Raw genomic sequence first — 20,584 nt, 5'->3', positions numbered from 1 at the left:
TTGGTTTTCAAATGAGATGCAAAATTTGCTCTCAGCAGAAAAGAGGACTTTGGATCACTGAGCAACAGACTAGGTCTGTTTTTCTTTAGCCCAGGTAAGACACTTCTGACGTTGTTTGTTGTTCAGGAGTGGCTTGACAAGAGGAATACGACATTTGAAGCCCATGTCCAGGATCCATCTGTGTGTGGTGGCTCTTGTGAAAGTCCCCAACACTTTTGAATGGCCTTTTCCTGTCAATCCTCTCCAGCCTGCGTCAGCCCTGCTGCTTGTGCACCTTTTTCTTCCACACTTTTCCCTTCCATATAACTTTCTATTAATGTGCTTTGATACAGCACTTTGGGAACATCCAACTTCTTTTGCAATTACCTTTTGAGGCTTTCCCTCCTTATGGAGGGTGTCAATGATGGTTCTCTGCACAAATGTCAGGTCAGCAGTCTTTCCCATGATTGTGATTCCTACTGAACCAAACTGAGAGACCATTTAAAGGCTCAGGAACCCTTTGCAAGTGTTATGGCTTAATTAGATGATTAGAGAGGGACACTTTGAGCCTAGAATAATGCACCTTTTCACAATATTCTAATTTTCTGAGATTGTGGATTTGGGGTTTTCATGAGCTGTATGCCATAATCATTACAATCATGACAAATTACGGCTTGAACTATCTTGCTTTGCATGTAATCTCATATATTAGTTTCACCCTTTAAGTTGCATTAGTGAAATAAATTAACTTTTGCACGATATTCTAATTTTTAGAGTTTCACCTATATATATATATATATATATATATATATATATATATATATATATATATATATATATATATCTTATGTGTGTACATATTTATGTGTTTGTATGTGTGTAAACTGTATGTCTGTAAATACATATATACATATATAAATACATATATACATATATAAATACATATATACATATATAAATACATAAACACATATGTACACACATATAAACATATATATATATATATATATATATATATACATATACTTATTTGACATGTATATGTATGTATTAAAGTCGCTTGCAGGCCTTTATTTCCTAACACTTGAGCCCTTATAACTTTTTTATGCAATATTTATTTTTAACAATGTTTATTAGACAGTGTTATTATGAGTGTAACTGTCATTTTAAATTTATTTTTTATGTTTTGTGCCACTTTTTTGTTTTGCTTAACAGTTAACCAGAGCTCTGTAGTCATGGTAACCTGATGCGTATTAAATTCAATTGCGCTCAATCGAACATGTTTACTTTCAACTCGTAATACGTGCACTACTTCCGAGAACCGTGATATACCTCTTATCACTTGCACGCAACAGTTAGCGTGCCACTTGTTATCTATCCCTAGTAATCTAGCCCAGTGTGCATAGCCTTTTTACTACAATGTCCCTTTTTGGACTGACAAATTGCAAAATATAGAGTAGTAGTAGGAAATTGTTACTTAAATTGTGGTATTATATATCTGTACCCATTGGGGTAATAACTCACCAACCAATTCTCTTTATCCACTTATTGACACAGGGCGTTGGTCCACTGGTATTACCATACTTTGGTCTTTGGCTGGTTAATGACCACTAAATATATCTCTGCTATTAGTGCACATTCATAAACATCACATGGGTTGTTAGTCTTTAAATAACAAAGAGGTAATTGTAAAACTAATATCGATGCTTCAAAATCCCCAAAGACTGAAACCTATTCAAAAGAAAAACAGAAATCAGTGAAGAATAATAACTAAATATACTTTGTGCATAGTGCCAGGTTTCTGTTTATGTAATTTGTATGTGGTTGCTATGCTGAGTTTTGTTTTTAATGTAAAGTTGCACCATAAAACCATGAACCTAACTTCATCTTTTGCAATCAATAACAATTTTTGTTGGGCAAGATTTTTTTTTTTTTCCATAATCAACATTCCAAATATATATAAGGAATTTAACAAAGCAGGCAAAAAAAAAAAAACTATCAAATCAGCCAAAATTAAAAATGAGAGATTAAAGTGATGATAAACGCTCCCTTTTATAAAGTCAGATCTGTAATGTTAGTGATATTTTAGTTGTAATGAAGATGCGCTATAACTTACTTCTTTATATACATTTACATACTTACGCTTTGCCAGCCACTTTAAAAGTCAGTTTTTCTATGAGCTAATGGTTTGAAACTTTGAATTGTTCTCCAATAAGCGCTCTAGCTGCAACTAAAGTTCCATAAGTGGAGAGCACTGATTGGAGAACAATTCAAACCGTTAGCTCACAGAAACATTTACTTTTGAAGTGGGCGGCAGAGCACGGGGTATTTGAATTTTATATCTACATCTAAAATATCACTAACATTCTGGATCTGTTTTTAAAAAGGGGAGAGTTTACCATCACTTTAATTGCAAAGGATTCCAAGTCAAACCCTAAAAGGTTTTATAATCAATAAAGGCAAACAACCTAAGAAGGGAAATATAGGTACATTAAAATTTGTGTAGGGTAGCATGATTAACAGTGACAGGGAGAAGGCTGAAGTACTAAACCAGTTCTTTTCATCAGTATACACAAGAGAGGAACCAATGGGAGATACTTTGAAACAAACTAGAACATACAAGCCCATACCACTAACTGGTTTATCTCTAGATATCAGGGGGGGAAATTGATAATTTTAGGGTAAATAAAACTCCAGGCCCAGATGGAACCCATGGTTTTACTGTTATAGCCAAACCTCTACTCTTAAATTTCCAAGACTCGTTATCCTCAGGCATAGTACCCCAGGACTAGTGTAAATCTCATGTGGTCCCACTTTTTTTTAAAAAAAAAAGTGAAACAAGACTGATCCAGAAAGCTTTAAAGCAGTTAGTCTGACATCGATAGTGGGGAAGATACTTGAAGGGATTATATTGATGAGTATATTTGTGTAATGAGTTCAAATCAGCTTGGTATATGTGAAATATATCATGTCAAACTAATGTTATTCGTATCTAGGAGGAAGTAAGTAAAAATATAGATAAAGGGGAATCAGCTGATGTGATATACTTGGATTTTGCAAAAGTATTTGATACAGTGCCACATGAGTGATTAACGTACAAAATTAAGGTACTGGTAATAGCTGAAAATGTTAGCTCATGGATAAATAACTGGCTAAAAGATAGGGAGCAATGAGTAGTTGTAAATGGATCATACTTAAATAGGACAAAGTTAATCAGTGAAGTCACCAAGGGATCAGTACTGGGCCCTTTTATTTTTTATTTTTTTATTTTTTTTATTTGAAAACAATCTTTATTAACATATCAATGTTACAACAGCAGAGATCAAAGTTACGATATATTAGTGTTACAATGGTCAATACAAACAACGAATGTAGAAAAACATGGCGTTGACACAAGCATACATCGATGACTGATATACAACATGGCATGTAGTACAATCAGGAGGATAGCATCCAACGACATAGGATACATTCAAAATCATAGATCTTCAGTGAAGGCACGTGTATAGAATTAAGTGTTAGAAATAATGAGAATTATATCGGACCGGGTTAATATGGACAAGAGGAGAGGGAGAAATTAGAGAGAGAGAGAGAAAAAAATTATTGGGAAGGGGGGGGGGGGAAAGGTAGGGTCAGAGTATAGGGGGAGAGGGATTAAGAAAGAGGACATGAAAGCATCGCTCCCATCCGACAGAGCCTCACACTCCTCCTCCTCCCAGGACTATCTAATCTTTTTCCAGATTTCCCATGTCTGACAATGAAGATTCAATTTATTATTGATGGTAAATATAGGGCTCTCCCTCATATCTAGATAGTTCATAATATTAATAATATCGTTCCAGGTGGGGAGTATGGCCTGTTTCCATAGGCGGGCAATAGATAGCTTGGCTGCCGTCAATAAATATATACTAAGCAGACCCTTGGGGGTGAGGGGAGACCCAATGGACAGATAAAACAATATGGTTTGAGGTTTGGTGCACAATGGATCCAGGTCAAAACATTTACGAGAGAGCATATTCCAGCGGGGCTGCAGTACTGGGCATCCCCACAACACATGTGCCGGCAACCCCACCTTGCCACATCCTCTCCAGCACAAGGGGTAATTTAGAGGGAACATTTTAAATAGTCTTAGGGGGGTCAAGTGCCACTGGGTGCACACTTTAAGTTATAGCTCCAGCAAGGTAATACAATGGAGAGCTTGTTTTGTAATTAGGGTTGCCTTGGACCAGTCATCCTGGGTGGCGATGAATTGCAGGGCTCTCTCCCACGATATGATGTGGGCGGATTTATAGTAATTAGGGGGGTTAAGCACATCTCGATAGAAGATTGACAGTGCCCTAGGGATTCTTTTGGCTGTGTCCCATTGCTGCTCCCAATTAGTGGGAGCACGTAGGGGGAGCTTAGTAAACCCCCATGACTGGAGGAGGCTTCTAAGTCTCCAAAACTCGAACTGTAACAATTGGGAGGGTTGATAGGTAGAGCGAAAGTTTGCAAGTGAGATTACCACTAAATAGGCATAACTCACTTGCATACCTCCCAACATTTCAAAATTAAAAGGGGGACACCTCCCCCCCCCCACCACCACCCCGCCGGAAAAAATTGAAATGTGGTGGGCGGGGCTTAAAAAAATCATAAGACCAAAGTAGTATAAATAAAATTCTAAATAAAGTCATCTATTTTAATACACTTAGGCAGCAAATCAAACACAAGCACAAACAACTGATATAGCTATGTGAGCTATGTATTTAATTATCCTTTGCAAAGACATAGCTAAATATTTTTATCTTAATTGGACATTTAATAATAAATTCTTTAAAACTGCTCTCTGCATTCCCCATTAACATAGTATACACGTATACATGCAGATACACACACACACTACATAGCATACACTTACACATGCAGATACACACACTACATAGCATACACTTATACATGCAGATACACACACACACTACATAGTATACACTTATGCATGCAGATACACACACACACTACATAGTATACACTTATACATGCAGATACACACACACACACACACTACATAGCATACACTTACACATGCAGATACACACACACTACATAGCATACACTTATACATGCAGATACACACACACTACATAGCATACACTTACACATGCAGATACACACACACTACATAGCATACACTTATACATGCAGATACACACACACACACACTACATAGCATACACTTACACATGAAGATACACACACTACATAGCATACACTTACACATGAAGATACACACACACTACATAGCATACACTTATACAGGCAGACACACACACATTACATAGCATACACTTATACATGCAGATACACAGACACTACATAGCATACACTTATACATGCAGACACACACTTATACATGCAGATACACATACACACACTACATAGCTTACATTTATACATGCAGACACACACACACTACATAGCATAAACTTAAACATACAGATACACACACACAGTTATGGATACAGATAGACACACACACTACATCATATATGGGTATCTGTAATTCATTGTATGGGGTCCTGGGGTTGGCAAGAACATTAGCTGGCAGTCTGCGGCTGCCACTGTTCGTTATTAGCACTGCTCATTGTATAAAAATGAAGGCATGCTAGTATTATCACCAGGGGTTAGACATCATCACTACCAGAGGTAGGTTAGAGAGGTCACCATTACCCGTGGTCAGAGTGTATACAGCCTTCTTACTCCTGCTTAACCCACACACCATTCCTTTTCCACAGGGAACCTAACAGGTATCTAACCCTGTGAGAGCAAAGCCAGCTGCTTTTGAGTATGGGCCCAACAGAATTTAAAAAAAAAAAAAAAATTTTTTTTTTTTTTTTAATGCCTGGGGCAAATCGGGACAGATGGCTAGCAACCTGGGAAAGGGGGACAGACCCCTAAAATCAGGACTGTCCCACAAAAATCGGGACAGTTGTGGGGTATGCTCACTTGTGTGTGAGTATGTCAAAAAAGTATGCTTCTATGCACTGTTTTTTTATTAATAGGTCACAATGTGATACTATCAAAAAATAAAAAATAACTTTTATTAGTGTTTCTTTAAGAGACAGCTCTTATTGGTATTTTGCTGCCCACACAAAAATTAAAAACACTACTCCTATGGATTAATATGGTTTTATAATAAAAGAGATCTATAGTTATTCAGTCTTTAGTGTGTGTATTTATTTGTGTTGTACTTATTTTGAATTTGAGTTTTCTAGGCCTCGGTTAGGCATGTTTAAAAGTGCAACACTATTATTAATCTGTGCTATCTTTCAGAGTAATACCTCTTTATATATTGTTTTGAATACATCAATAGATCTCTGTGTTATTTAATTAACTTATGATATTCCAGTGGCAGAAGATATTAATATGTTGGCTAATGTTTGCAGTTCTGTTGAGGGTTATGTTTTACTTGAAAACAGGCTAAAGATATGCAGGGAGAGTCATATTTTATATATCGTTATGGTATAAATTGCAATCTCGTTGATGAACTCTCAAATTGTTGATGTACTGTAACTCATAACCCTATCTTTCTAACTCTATTATATATTTATACCACTGAAGTCATATTGTAGGTAAAAGTGGCTCCGTGATTAACCACTGCTATATTTAGAGGTAATGTCCCTTTAAATTGTTTTCCCATGTATATGCTGTAATAATAGATTTCAGTGTGGTATCCTTACAGTGATTAAATCAATTATAGAACTGACTCTGCAGTTCGTTAGTGAGTTCACATCAACACATATAGGATATATTCAGAGAAAGTCATTCATTTAATATTATGACAAAAGAAATTGCAGCATAGATGATAGACTTTTCAGTTGCTTCTATTTCGTTAGTTCCTCAGTCGTGAATCTGAAATGTTAACTATGTTAATCTTTGTGGTATAATGTAGTTCAATTTTATCCTTGTATTGCAAGCGTCGTTTTATCTCTTTTTGTGATATCTTAAAAATCAGTTCTATAATTGATATAATCACTGTAAGGATACCACACTGAAATCTATTATTACAGCATGTAGGTGGGAAAACAATTTAAAGGGACATTACCTCTAAATATAGCAGTGGTTAATCACGGAGCCACTTTTACCTACATTATGACTTCAGTGGTATAAATATATAATAGCGTTAGAAAGATAGGGTTAGCAGTTAAAATACATCAACAGTTTGAGAGTTCAACAACGAGATTGCAATTTATACCATAACGATATATAAAATATGACTCTCCCTGCATACCTTTAGCCTGTTTTCAAGTAAAACATAACCCTCAACAGAACTGCAAACATTAGCCAACATATTAATATCTTCTGCCACTGGAATATCATAAGTTAATCGAATAACACAGAGATCTGTTGATGTATTCAAAACAATATATAAAGAGGTATTACTCTGAAAGATAACAGAGATTAATAATAGTATTGCACTTTTAAACGAGCCTTACCGAGACCTAGAAAACTCAAATTCAAAATAAGTACAACACAAATAAATACACACACTAAAGACTGAATAACTATAGATAACTATAGATCTCTTTATTTTTGAGAACACCACACGTTTATTATAAAACCATATTAATCCACAGGAGTAGTGTTTTTAATTTTTGTGTGGGCAGCAAAATACCAATAAGAGCTGTCTCTTAAAGAAACACTAATAAAAGTTATTTTTTATTTTTTTAATCACATTGTGACCTATTAATAAAAAACCAGTGTATAAAAGCATACTTTTTTTGAAATACTCACACACAAGTGAGTTATGCCTATTTAGTGGTAATCATTTTTATGCTTAAGCACTGCTCCTTAAGGTGACCTATAACATATATACATATAGAATTACAGACAAGGCACTTGAGGAGAAATCAAAACATAACATTCAAGCTTTATCTTTGTTTGTTTGCAAGTCAGATTAGCTGTCCACCGGGGAAGATATCTTTTATGCTAGCTATGTCATGTGAATGCCTCAAAGAAGGATGTGAATCCCTAAGGGCTCTGAGTAGGTCCGACAGTGAGTGAATTGGTGAGGGGTGGGGGGGCAATCTGGGGCAGGAATCGGATTTTATCCCAAAAGCGTAGGGCTGAAAGAACTATGTAGTTTTGGATATTGAGTGAGGCTCAAATATGTTTAGGGTTCCATAGTAGGTCTGAAAGAGTGAGTGAGTCAGGCAGAGTTGCCTGTTCCAGCATCCACCATTTACAATCTGAGATATCAGAATTCCAAGGGAGGATATGGGCTAGCCTAGAGGCTTCATGATAGTGTGCCAAGTTGGGGGCACCAGCGCCTCCACTCAGCAGTGGTTGTTGTAAGATTCTTGTAGCCTCACGCGGGTGCTTATATTTCTAGATAAATTTGTTGCATGGTAATTGGAGTTTTCCGATGAGAGATTTGGGTATGGGTATCAGCAAAGTTCGGAAAAGATAGGTCAACTTGGGGAGGAGAGTCATTTTAAAGGCTGCAACTCTGCCTAGCCAGGATATGCTTGTCACATTCCAGTGATCTACGCATTTCTAGAAGGAGTGTAGGAGTGGATAAAAATTAGTTTCAACAATGGTAGAGATGTTCCAGGAGAGAAAAACTCCTAAGTGCTTAATTTTTTGCTGCGACCTGTTAAATGTATACTGTCTTTTGAGATCAGCATATTCTACGTCGGGGATATTAATAGCAAAGGCGTCCATCTTATTTACATTTAGTTTATAGTCGCTAATTGTCCAAAAGATATGAAGGAGTTTGAAAAGGGCAGGAAGGGAATGAGTAGGGTCACCCAGGAATGTGGTGAGGTCATCTGCGAACAGCGCATTTTTTTGGGGTACTCCTGTGATCACTACACCCTTAATATCATTACAAGATTTGATTGCTTCAGCTAGGGGCTCCATAATTAGTGCAAATATCAAGGGAGACAGGGGGCACACCTGCATTGTTCCATCAGTAATTGGGAAGGGAGGGGATAGGAATCCCAACCCTCTGGCTGTCGCTGATGGGGAGGCATACAAAGCTTTGACACACATGTAAAAATGTGGTGGGAATCCAAACTTATTTAGGACTTCAAAAAGATAGAGCCAGTTTACACTGTCAAATGCCTTTTCGGCATTGAGGGCTAAGGCGGTACAGGGCATTTTCCCGCGTTTGGCCTCAAAAATTATTTAAGATGCGTCTGGTGTTATTGGGACCTTTGCTACCTGGGGTAAATCCCACCTGATGAAGCCTGATGAAACAGCCTTGAGCTGAGAAATGCGTAGCTCTGTTTTTATCATTTTAATAAAACTTAATTTTATTGGGACACTTGCTATTATCTTTTATCTGCTATATATTCTCTCGCTGAGAGGAGCCCCTTGCATTGTGCCTCTCTCTGAATCATTGGAGGTTCCTGGATTTCCTGGTATCCAGCAGGCCCTGATCAAGTCTGGTGGGTGACTATATTGATCCCATCCTGCCTCTATAGCATCAAAGGAGATGCTACAACAAATGTGAGTACCTCATTCATCAACTTATTGACTCACATTTTGTCAAGCCAATACTAGGCCATATAGGCACCTTTGTCCTTTTATGTTGTTTATCTAGACACCACATCTATACTGGAATTTGGTCTCCTGGGTGACTAATAGAAATCCCAGACTGCTGCTATAGCACTATTTGAAGTGCTTTCTCAAATGTGAGTTTATACTGTATATCCACACATATCCATCTTCTGGACCAGACAATATTGGGCCATGTGGCGCTTCTGTTTCTTCTTGTCTTTGTAGATTGCTGATCTCAATCTATCAGTGAGGGGAGAATGCGGTTAAGCCTGGTAGCTAGAATCTTAGCAAGAAGTTTTGCATCCACATTAAGTAGAGAAATAGGCCTAAAATTCTCGAAATCATTGGGATCTTTACCAGGTTTCAGTATGGTTACTATTGTTGCCCAAAGGAACTCAGGGGGAAGGGCTCCCGACTGCCTAGCTAGGGAGAAGACTCTAGTGAGTAGGGGTACAATGAGGGAGCTGAACTTTTTATAGACGAGGGCGGTATACCCATCTGGTCCCGGTGCTTTGTGGGATTTTAAGGATTTAACGGCTAAGGCTATCTCTTGCGGAGTGAAGGGAGAATCTAGAAAGTCTTTTTGGTCTTCAGTAAGAGTTGGGAGGGAAAGTGGGTCGAGAAAGCTTTTGATTACTGAAGAGGAAGGGGCAGGGGAGTCCTGGGAGCTTTCCAAGATATACAAGTTGTGGTAATATTTGGCAAATGCTTTACCTATGTCAGCTGAGAGCCTGACCGTTCCATCAGGAGTCTTAATGTAGGGTATGCGGGCGTCGGCAGCTCATTGTCTCAGTTTGTTAGCTAAGAGGTGGTCTGCCTTATTCCCTTTGGCATAGTAAGTTTGCTTAACTTTTTGTAATTGCCATTGCATTCTAATATTTTCCAAGTTCGCAATTTCTGACTTTACTTACTCTATTTGAGTAAGTACACTGGGGTTGAGTGTGACTTTGTGTTGGTAGGTGAGGTTGCGGAGTTGGGTGTGGAGATGCACCAAGGACCCTCCCTGAGTTTTTCTATGCTTGGATTGGAGTTTGATAAATATGCCTCGAATATAAGCTTTGAGTGAGCCCCAGAGGCAGTAGTCATTTACTGACCTGTTGTCATTGATAGAAATTGTTTAATTTCCTCCCGTATGTGAATAACATTGTTTAAATCAGCAAAAAGAAACTCAGGCATCTTCCATGGGGGTCTAGAAGTTGAGGTGATGGGGGAGCTCATTGTCACCTGAATAGGAGAGTGGTCCGACCAAGTGCAATTCGGCATGTGTGCGGTTCGCATGGAACATAATAGGTATGGTTCACAGAAAATGAAATTGATACGTGAGTAAGAGTTATGGACCGTGGAATAGCACAAGTAATCCCTAGAGGTGGGGTGCAAGGAGCGCCAAATATCAAACAGATTATGGTGCGCTATTAGGGTATTGAACTGTTTAGAAACCTTAACTGAGGAGGGGTCATAAGCCCTATGCTTAGGGGATCGCCTGTCCAGTACGGTGTCTAGGAGCATGTTGAAATCTCCTGCAAGGAGTTAATTACCTGATTTGTGGTCACTCAGGTAGCACAGGGATTTTCTAAGGGATTTAACTTGGCCTGTATTAGGACCATAATAGGACGCAAGAGTGTATGGGACTCCTTCCAATTTGCAATTCAGCACCAGAAAGCATCCTTGGGGGTCAGTATAAGTATTTAGCTTTTCATATAGTATACTCTTATGAATTAAGATTGCTACCCCTCTGGATTTAATCGAAAAGGACGCTGTTTCGACCACTGGGTATTGTTTGGATTTGAGGGGGATGGGCCCTGACATTGTGGTATGTGCATGATAAAGCCATGTTGTTAGAGAGTGAGGAATTAGTCAAAGCAAGAGAGAAGAAACCAAGGGATGGGGGGAAGAGAGGAAAAGGGAGAGGAGAAGGGAGGGGAAGAGAGAGAGAGAAGAAGAGAGAGAAAACAGAGAGAGTAAAAAAGGGGGGGGAGGGGAAGGTAGCGCTAAATAGAATGGGTGTCCGACATTTAGCAATATAAGGAAGTTGCTATTATGAGAGAACAATAAGGATGCGGTATCGACAAGTCAAACGGCTTTGGTAGTCCTCTCCTAAGAAGGGGCACTTCATATGGGGGGGGGAGGCTAGGGTACTTTAAGTGCAGACACAAAGTGCCAAATGTAGGTAATATAGGGAAGGGCCGGTCACAAATATGAGGGATAGGGATAAGGATAAAGGGGTTGGTTTAGAAGAGGAATATGGATGAGTGGCGGCTATGTGTCACCCGCCCAGAATGATTTGGTGGAATGGCATAGGGCCAGGATGGGAGCATTGCTCAGTCATTTTATTTTGGTGTTTTTTTTTTCCCTTTCCCCCCCCCCCCCTTTTTTGTGTGGGGGGGGATATACGATATTTAACTCTAGAACATTGAGGTCTCTATGCAAAAGTTTGTCAGGGCTCCTCGTGGGGTCCAGGGTAGATGGGACAAGATAGATTGCATGAAGGGCATGATCCAACTCAGAAGGAGCATGTAGGGATGTTAAGGTGTCTAGGGCAAAGGTTACAAGGCCTGTACGGTGTGGTGTTGTAAGTGTCTATTATGCTATAAGAGCGTGCAACATTATGAAACATGGAAGTACCTAATTGGTAAACGGATGCCCGGGCAGGACCAAATGCAGCCCATCTATTCCGGGGTGTCCCCATCAAGGGGGGAAAGAGCTAACTGTCAGGGATCAGGTTGTTTCTACTCTTAATTGGATCACCAATCATATTCTGACAACGCCTATATAACACCTGAATACCTAATTAACCTTGCTTAGTATTTTGTTTCTCCTTGCCAGAGCAACACTGAGCCTTTTCCTTGAGACTTCCTAGTTTCACTGGATATTCATTATCTAACTGAACTCTCCTTAACAAAGCTTGTTTGTTTTCCTATACAGGAGGAATTGTTGCCGAACTACTAAAGAACCTAATCATACATTTAATTCTAAAACTCGCACAGCCTGGAATCTCTAACACAGGACCTATTTCTGGACAGCTTAACTACAAACATTATGTCAGAAATCGGCAGATCAACTAGAATTCTCTATCAATTGAATAGAGGTAAATGTAACACTATTCAAAAAAGGAAACACTAGCTTCAAAGTGAATCCACATTGAACAGTGTAAGTTATTATTCAATACAGAAGTCAGGATATACTGACTGGTAACGTTATTAGGTGTCTCTTTTGTCCTTATTGAAGAACAGGAGACAATATAGCCTTAATATGATTTTAAGTCATGAACAGGAATTGGTATACTTCTTAGAAATTAGCAGCTGAGATACACAGGAAATGACAGTTCAATTGATTAATCCAAACAGATCACAAGTTTGAAGCAGCGTTTCAAATAAACAAAATGTCTCAAAGAACTCTTGTAATGTAATGTTCAGATGGAGTACAGCTGACAATTTAATAGAAAATTTTGCTAAGTACTCACAGTGTCTTGTTATGTGGCAGTGAAACTCTACTACAAACAAAGGGTAACTAACCGTATCTGCAGTGTGTGCCTTTTTACTTGGAAACTTGTCAGCTCTCCGGTTATCTCTCCCCTGCTCTCTCACAGCGTTCAACCGCTGACGTCACTCTGACAGCCTGCTACACCTCTCGCTGTTCAGACAGGAAGTATCTGGATTGCTGCCAGTTTTCGTACAGACACCGGAGTTTCACTGCCACATAACAAGACACTGTGAGTACTTAGCAAAATTTTCTATTAAATTGTCAGCTGTACTCCATCTGAACATTACATTACAAGAGTTCTTTGAGACATTTTGTTTATTTGAAACGCTGCTTCAAACTTGTGATCTGTTTGGATTAATCAATTGAACTGTCATTTCCTGTGTATCTCAGCTGCTAATTTCTAAGAAGTATACCAATTCCTGTTCATGACTTAAAATCATATTAAGGCTATATTGTCTCCTGTTCTTCAATAAGGACAAAAGAGACATCTAATAACGTTACCAGTCAGTATATCCTGACTTCTGTATTGAATAATAACTTACACTGTTCAATGTGGATTCACTTTGAAGCTAGTGTTTCCTTTTTTGAATAGTGTTACATTTACCTCTATTCAATTGATAGAGAATTCTAGTTGATCTGCCGATTTCTGACACTAACCAAGCTAACCAGCATTGGTCCCGACAGGGAGACAGCCTTCCCCTAAAAAGTATCTCAAAGGTTGTGTAGTTGAATTTAAGAATATGATAGCATTCAGGGAAAATAGAAACAGCAAACATCAAAATTGACAACCCTAAAGTGTCCACATAGCAAGTAACAATAGTTAAAATACCTGCCAAAATGTGGTAAATATCCAACTGGCCAGTGAAGATCACGGAAAATTAGCAAATAACAAATAATAATAATAAACAAAATTGAGCATTTCCTAGACATATAAGGAGGCATACACAATAAGTAACAGTTCTAACACTAACACATATTTAACAGGCTCTCCTGATGGGCAAGTAATTTGCATACAAAGAGAGAAGCGCTCTACCAGGAACGAACAACAGCTCAGTGGCTTGTTCTATGGCGATTTACTACCCGGAAGCAGCCTCTTTTAGACCAGTGTGCTTTTCACAGAAGAAAACTTTCCTGAAGTATATCAGTCTGATCCCGCCAAGTAAGGTCAGTCCTTGATGGGCAAGTAAGAGAGAAGTGATAAAGAGAGTATCCCCTCGGGGGGTCATGGCACATAGGAGTATAGTGCTTAAGACAATTGGTCTTGGCTACCTATGCTCGCTTAAAAAATGCAGGAAACAAGTCTCCATAAAAATGGGGCTTAGATGTTTAACAGAAATATCATGCGGGGAGGTGGCATAAAATATTAGGTTGCCCTAGCTTTGTAGCCACTTGTTTTCTCTATTTAGCGAGGATTGATAGTCAATGTGGCAGAGTTAGACTTCAGTATATCTGCTGGTGGGGGGCTATGTGGTTACAAGCATTGGATAAACATTCTGCTGGTCAGTGTGATTCAAAACATAGTTAAAAACGAAAGTAACAGGAAGGGTATCACCCATATATACGACAAAGCATGTTAGATAGACAACAGTTCAGGGTTCAGCATATACTTATCAGTCTTGTCCTAGACATATAAAGAGGAATAACAAATAAATAACAGTTCTAACTCTAACACACATTTAACAGGCTCTTCTCGTGGGCAAGTAAGAGAGAAGTGAAAAAGAAAATGTCTCCTCTGGGGGTCATGGCATAAAAGAGTGTAGTGCTTAAGGTAATTATTGTTGGTTACCTATGGCCGCATAGATGATACGGGGGATGTGTCTCCATGAGGGTGGTGCTCAGGTGTTTAACAGCTACGTTGTACGGGGAGGTAGCACACAAATAATAGATTGTGCTAACCTTATAGCCACTTGTTACCTCTAGTTAGCGAGGGTTGATAGTCAATGTGGCAGAATTAGACTATAGTCTGTCTGCTGAGGGGGGCTATGTGGATATAGGTATTGGTTAAACACTCTGCAGTTCAGTGTAATTAAAGGCACATAATTAGAGGTGAAATAAACAGGAAGAGCAACACCTATACATATGACAAGGCATATTAAATAGACAGCAGTTCAGTGTTTAACATATACTTATCAGTCTCGCTTCGCGAATTGGCCGAGAGAAGACAAGATCTTACCAGGTATCCCCACACAGAAGGACCAAGTTCCCAAGGTCAAAGTCCTGGGCAGTGTGCAGATGCCCAAAAGGTGTAAAAAGAGTTTCCGGTGAAATGGAACTTAGGCATCCGTAGAGTTGGGTCTTCTTTAGGGAGGAGCTGTCCATTCAGATGCCACGGTGTTTAGCTGGCGGAGCTGTTGCTGTGGTCTTTGTGTGTCACCAATGTGGGTATTAGCATGTTCCAGGATGTGAGGAGTTCAAGTTCTTGCTTGATGTTCTGGATTACGTGTGTCTAATTATGCTTAAATATCAATAACTTAATCGGGTAGCCTCAACAATATCTGATATTCCTCTTCCTCAGGGTCATAGTAACGTCCAAAAAAGTTTTTCTCTGTTGTAATGTCCTTGCAGACAGGTCCGGGAAGATCTAAAGGTTTTGGAATTTCTGGGAGTGGGAGTCTCTGGAAGTGTGCTCTTTGTACCCTCTCTTTATATGTAAAATAATGAAGCCGAACAATGACATCACGAGGCTGACCTTCGGGAAGGCCTTTGTGCCTAAGTGAGCAGTGAGCTCGGTCGAGTAGATTCTCTAAATCTGATGTTACCGGGGCCAGGTGATGAAAGAGCTCTTTGAGATAAGGCTGAAGATCTGATGAGGAAACAGACTCAGGCACACCTCGGATCCTAAGGTTGTTGAGCCGAGATCTGTCCTCTATGTCAGCTATTTTATTGTCGACAAAGTCCAAGTACTCTGAGAGGTGGTGGGAGAAGGTAAGACTATTAGACTGTTCTGTAGCAAGGTCCTCATACTTTCTTTCGAGCATATCTATGCATTCATTTGTAGAGGATATCCCTTTTTTTAACTTGGCCGTAGATGCAGAGAGTTTAGCAACAAATGATGAGTGGTGGTCATCTAGCATAGATTTTAGAGAGTCAAGTATGAAGGTAGGGGTCACTGTCTCCTAGGTGCTATTATAAATATCTTTCAGAGAGGATAGAGCAAATTTGTCAGGTTCAGACCCAGGAGAGTCAGGGGATTCAGACTCAGTATGAGGATCTGAGGAAGCATGACTGAAATGATCCATCACTGTCTTCTTGGGTGGGAACTGTGGCCTATTCTTCCTCTTTTGTGATTGTGACATGTTTTTGCCAATTCTGTAATGTTAAAAGGACCAATATGCGGTATGGATGTAAGTTCTGGTCTTCAAGTGGAAGTGTGGAGGTGCACACTGACCAAAGACTAGTCCCTCCAGACTAGCACAGCAAAGAGGCTGGAAGATTAAACACTGAGTGCAGGGCAGGTGCTTGTGGCCTTGGGAGATATTTACTCCATTATGTAGAAATTAGGATTCCTCAAGTGTGGATAAAAGGGAAAAGCAGGGAGCCCCTGATGAATGTTGAATGATGATATGGCTTTCACAGTTCTATACAATATGGCTTTCTTAGAACAGGCATTATCTTAGTGTACTATCCCAACAGGGCTATAGTCAGTGGTTGGATTATCAGGCCTGTATACTGAATAGTAGAGTGACATTGCTAAAACTATATCATAGCCCTCTTATATCCAAGTGGTCACACTGGATGTCCTCCTGCTTAAGAAGCTTCCGTGTACTAGGCTATTGATTAGGTGCAGGGGTCTAGGAGCAGACTTGCTACTCCACGTGGCAGCTAAGCGTTATGCGTGGGCACACATTCAGGGCTAGTCGTTATGTGTAGGGATAAAGACCGTGCTTACCCGGCTGCTATCTAGTACCGGAAGGTTACAGGGCTTGTCCTCGGTGCAATGCGTGACTTGAGGGTTCAATCATGCCCGGGAGCTGTCTCCAAAAGTTGAGAGCGGGCAAGGTTGCTGCGGCCCAGGTAAGGGAGAGGCATTTGAAGATGGCGCCCCCGCGCTGTGCCGAGGGTCTCTGCCGCTGGAGGGGAAGATGCTTTATCGGTAGTCTGGGCCTGTGTGGCCGCCTGTCTATCATGAGCTAGCGATCCGCTATATGTGCTCAGTCCGGATGTCACTTCAGTTGAGTTGCAGGGCCTTCACTACCGGCTCCGATGCTTGTCGTGCAGATATGCTGAAGAAGGATCAGCGTGTTCTTTGTTTTCCGGCTTATGCGGGGTGAGGTTAAGATAGGTGTTAGGGAAAAGGTAAGGGAGAAATTAGGTGGTTTTGCAGATGCTGGAGGGTGAATTAAGACCAAGCTACAGGGCTGTTTCAGGAGCTCTGTCAAAGTGCGACCGGTCTCCTCCCTAGCTGGATCCACCACACCCAGGCCCTTTTATTTTTAATATTTTTATTAATGACTTGGATCAAGGATTAAATAGCAACATCTCTATTTTGCAGATGATACAAAGTTGTTTGAGGTCATTAGGCCAGTGCAGGGTGAAATTGCTTTGCGAGGGAATTTACAAAAATTGAAAGAATTGGCTGCTATATGGAAAATGAGATTTAATACTGAAAAATATAAGGTTCTAGATTTTGGAACATAAGCAGGCAACCTATTATTTAAATGGGACTAGACTTAGCAAAATAGAGAAGGAAAGGGATTTGGGAGTACTTATAGATAACAAGCTAAAGGTGGGTGCACAATGCAGGGCAGGGGCTTCTAAGGCTAATAAGATACTAGCATGTAGTAAAAAAGGCATTGATGCAAGGGAGGAAAGCATAATTCTGTCACTGTATAAATACATGGTAAGACCTCACCTTGAGTATGGAGTGCAGTTCTGTAGACCAATCTCTAAAAAAAAGACATTGCAGATTTAGAAAAAGTTCAGAGAAGGGCCACAAAACCAATAAGGAGAATGGAGAATTTAAGATATTTTCTCATTAAAAAAGGTGCTTGAGAGGTGGCATGATTACTTTATATAAATATATTCAAGACCCATAAACAGTGATGGCAGAAACTCTGTTTATTCCAAGAAAATTGTCGTGACAAAATGTCACAATTTAAGGCTGGAGGAAAAGAAATGTAATCTCAGGCAACATGAATGTTTTTTCACTGTAAGAGCAATATAATTGTGGAAATCATTACCTAAGGAGGTAGTAAATGCAAAGACTTTCGATACATATATAAAATGGTTTAGATACATTTCTAATGAGAAACAGAATTCAGGGATATGATTGCTGGTGTTAAATGGGTCACCTTTTTAATGGAATTAATTTAAGATCATCTGGAGCTTTTTTTGTATATAAATTAAGATTTGTATAGGTTAAACTTAATTGATCTTTGTGTTTTTTTTAACCTCATCTACTATGTTACTATGTTAACAATCTCAAGGTAAAAAAAAACTGCCTTTAGAGAAAACCAGCCATTAAACTTTTCCAAGAGTTAGGAACCAGGTTGTCAGTCGAAGACATGTATCAAAACAGAGGAGCAAGCGGGATGTTAAATTTAGATAACAAGCTAAGTTCAGACCAAGGTAGACAAACCAAGAACAGAAACACCAGGTAATTCACAACTGAATAGCCCAGCACAGAATAACTAAACAGGCTGTTTTAATCTCCCTTTGCAATTTTTGATTCTAATTCTACTACAAGGTTACTTCTGATGTTCAACGTCGAAAACGTGCAGATAATAATAAGAGTTTTCCAGCCAGAACGACTTTGTGATGCAGCTGTTGTCGCTGGGGGAGATGGATTAATTGAACCTACATGTCTTCAGTATCGTTCTATAATAGCCATTAAGCCCCTACATATGGGGCATTAATCTGCAACACAAAATTGTGTTTATACTGAAAGGATCTCTGTGGCCAAAGTTAACATAAGACTTTGTCTCACCATTTGAGCAGTGGAGAGAAAATTGTGCTGGTAATCATATTTTGCCAGATATTTGATTCTTTGAAAACATTTTTAGCGGTTATCTCACAAAGGATTTATCTACTGGAATAAAACATGGATACAATTGAAGAGCATTATATAATTTGTACCTTTGATTGATAGTGTCATTTTTATATTGTTATATATGTATATTTTGAATTTTAGTAATTAAATAAATAGACAAACATATTATACTCTGGCTTTTTAGCTCAGCTTTATTATTGTTTCTGTTGGATTAATTTTTAACTTTTTTGGGGGGATGTTCTTAAAGCTGCTTATAGAGTATATTGTTTTAAACAACTAACAGAAATTATTTGTTTGTGTTAATATTTATAAATACCAGACATACTGCACACTTCTCAAAATTGTACACGGGTTGATTGTCAACTATAATTGTAATGTAACTGGAATATTATTATTATTTTTATGTAGAGCACCCAAAGATTCCACATCATTTATAAGAACAAATGAATAAAGGGCCCAGCCAAGAGATGCCAACTGTTATAGATTAGACATGTGCGCCGCTAAAAAAATTGTTTTGTTTTGTTTTGATTAGTTAAATAAATAATTTAGTTTCTGCAAATTAGTTAAGTTAATCGTTTCTTCGGATCCGTTCGTTTTTTCGGATCCATTCTTTATTCATATGCATTATTCTATTCTAAAGTTTATAGAATAATGCGTATGAATAAAGAATGGATCCGAAAAAATGAAAGGAACCCAAAAAAAAGATTTAATTTAACTTAACCAATTTGCCGGCAATTGCCGAAACAAAATTATCTAAAACCGCAGCCACCCACATCGCCGACACTAAATAAAGCTATTAACCCCTAAACCGCCATTCACTGACATCACCGACACTAACTAAACCTATTAACCCCTAAACAGCCATCCCACCACATCGCCAACACTGCCTAAACCTATTAACCCCTAAACCGCACCCCCCACATCGTCGACACTAACTAAATCACTAAATAAAGCTATTAACCCCTAAACCGCCGTTCCCCAACATCGTCAACACTACCTACACCTATTAAACCCTAAACCGCACCCCCCCACATCACCAACTCTAACTAAACTTGTTAACCCCTAAACCGCAGTTCCCCAACATCGCCGAAACAGAATAAACCTAGAAACCCCTAAATCGCCATTCCCAAACATTACCAACACTAACTAAACCTAAATAAATAAAAAGAGAGAAGCGCTCAACCTGGAAACCAACAAAAGCATAATAGCTTGTTCTACGGCTAGTTATTACCCAAGAAGCAGCCTCTTTTTGCTCAACATGTGCCTTTCACAGAGAAGAACTAACCTGAAGCATATCAGTCTGATCCTGACTTCACAGTACAGTCCAGCCCCGAAATACCAGGCAATCCCTCTCTGAACGAGAGAAACAGCAACACCCCAGACGTATGTTTCGGCCTATTGTGGGCCTCATCAGTGAGGGGCAGCCATATCCCTCTAGGCACACTGAGCAACGGGTCCACATCTGGCTTCCCACATCACACTTAGGGAGACTTCCATAAAATTTCATAATTTGCATAAATAAAAAGAGAGAAGCGCTCAACCTGGGTGCGAACAATAACATAATAGCTTGCTCTATGGCTAGTTACCAACCAAGAA

At 39.2% G+C, this 20,584-nt stretch overlaps 2 long non-coding RNA genes across 3 annotated transcripts in view; one reads left to right on the top strand and one right to left on the bottom strand.

Moving 5' to 3' along the window:
• The window catches only part of LOC128652540 (uncharacterized), a 145,955-nt gene extending 132,848 nt beyond the window's left edge, over window positions 1-13,107 (bottom strand). Inside the window, exon 1 of the long non-coding RNA XR_008401295.1 lies at window positions 13,032-13,107. This is a non-coding gene — a long non-coding RNA (uncharacterized LOC128652540). The remainder of the gene's footprint in view (window positions 1-13,031) is intronic.
• LOC128652535 (uncharacterized) overlaps window positions 13,043-20,584 on the top strand; it is a 78,654-nt gene continuing 71,112 nt past the window's right edge. Inside the window, exons 1-2 of one of the 2 annotated variants that reach the window (XR_008401294.1) lie at window positions 13,043-13,228; window positions 13,984-14,163. This is a non-coding gene — a long non-coding RNA (uncharacterized LOC128652535). The remainder of the gene's footprint in view (window positions 13,229-13,983; window positions 14,164-20,584) is intronic. The other variant, XR_008401293.1, reaches the window with a different exon arrangement.

This window comes from Bombina bombina, chromosome 1 (genome assembly GCF_027579735.1).
Source record: "Bombina bombina isolate aBomBom1 chromosome 1, aBomBom1.pri, whole genome shotgun sequence".
NCBI classification, from domain to species: Eukaryota; Metazoa; Chordata; class Amphibia; order Anura; family Bombinatoridae; genus Bombina; species Bombina bombina.
The sequence above is the reverse complement of the archived record's forward strand: the minus strand, read 5'-3'. Positions and strand labels throughout refer to the sequence as shown.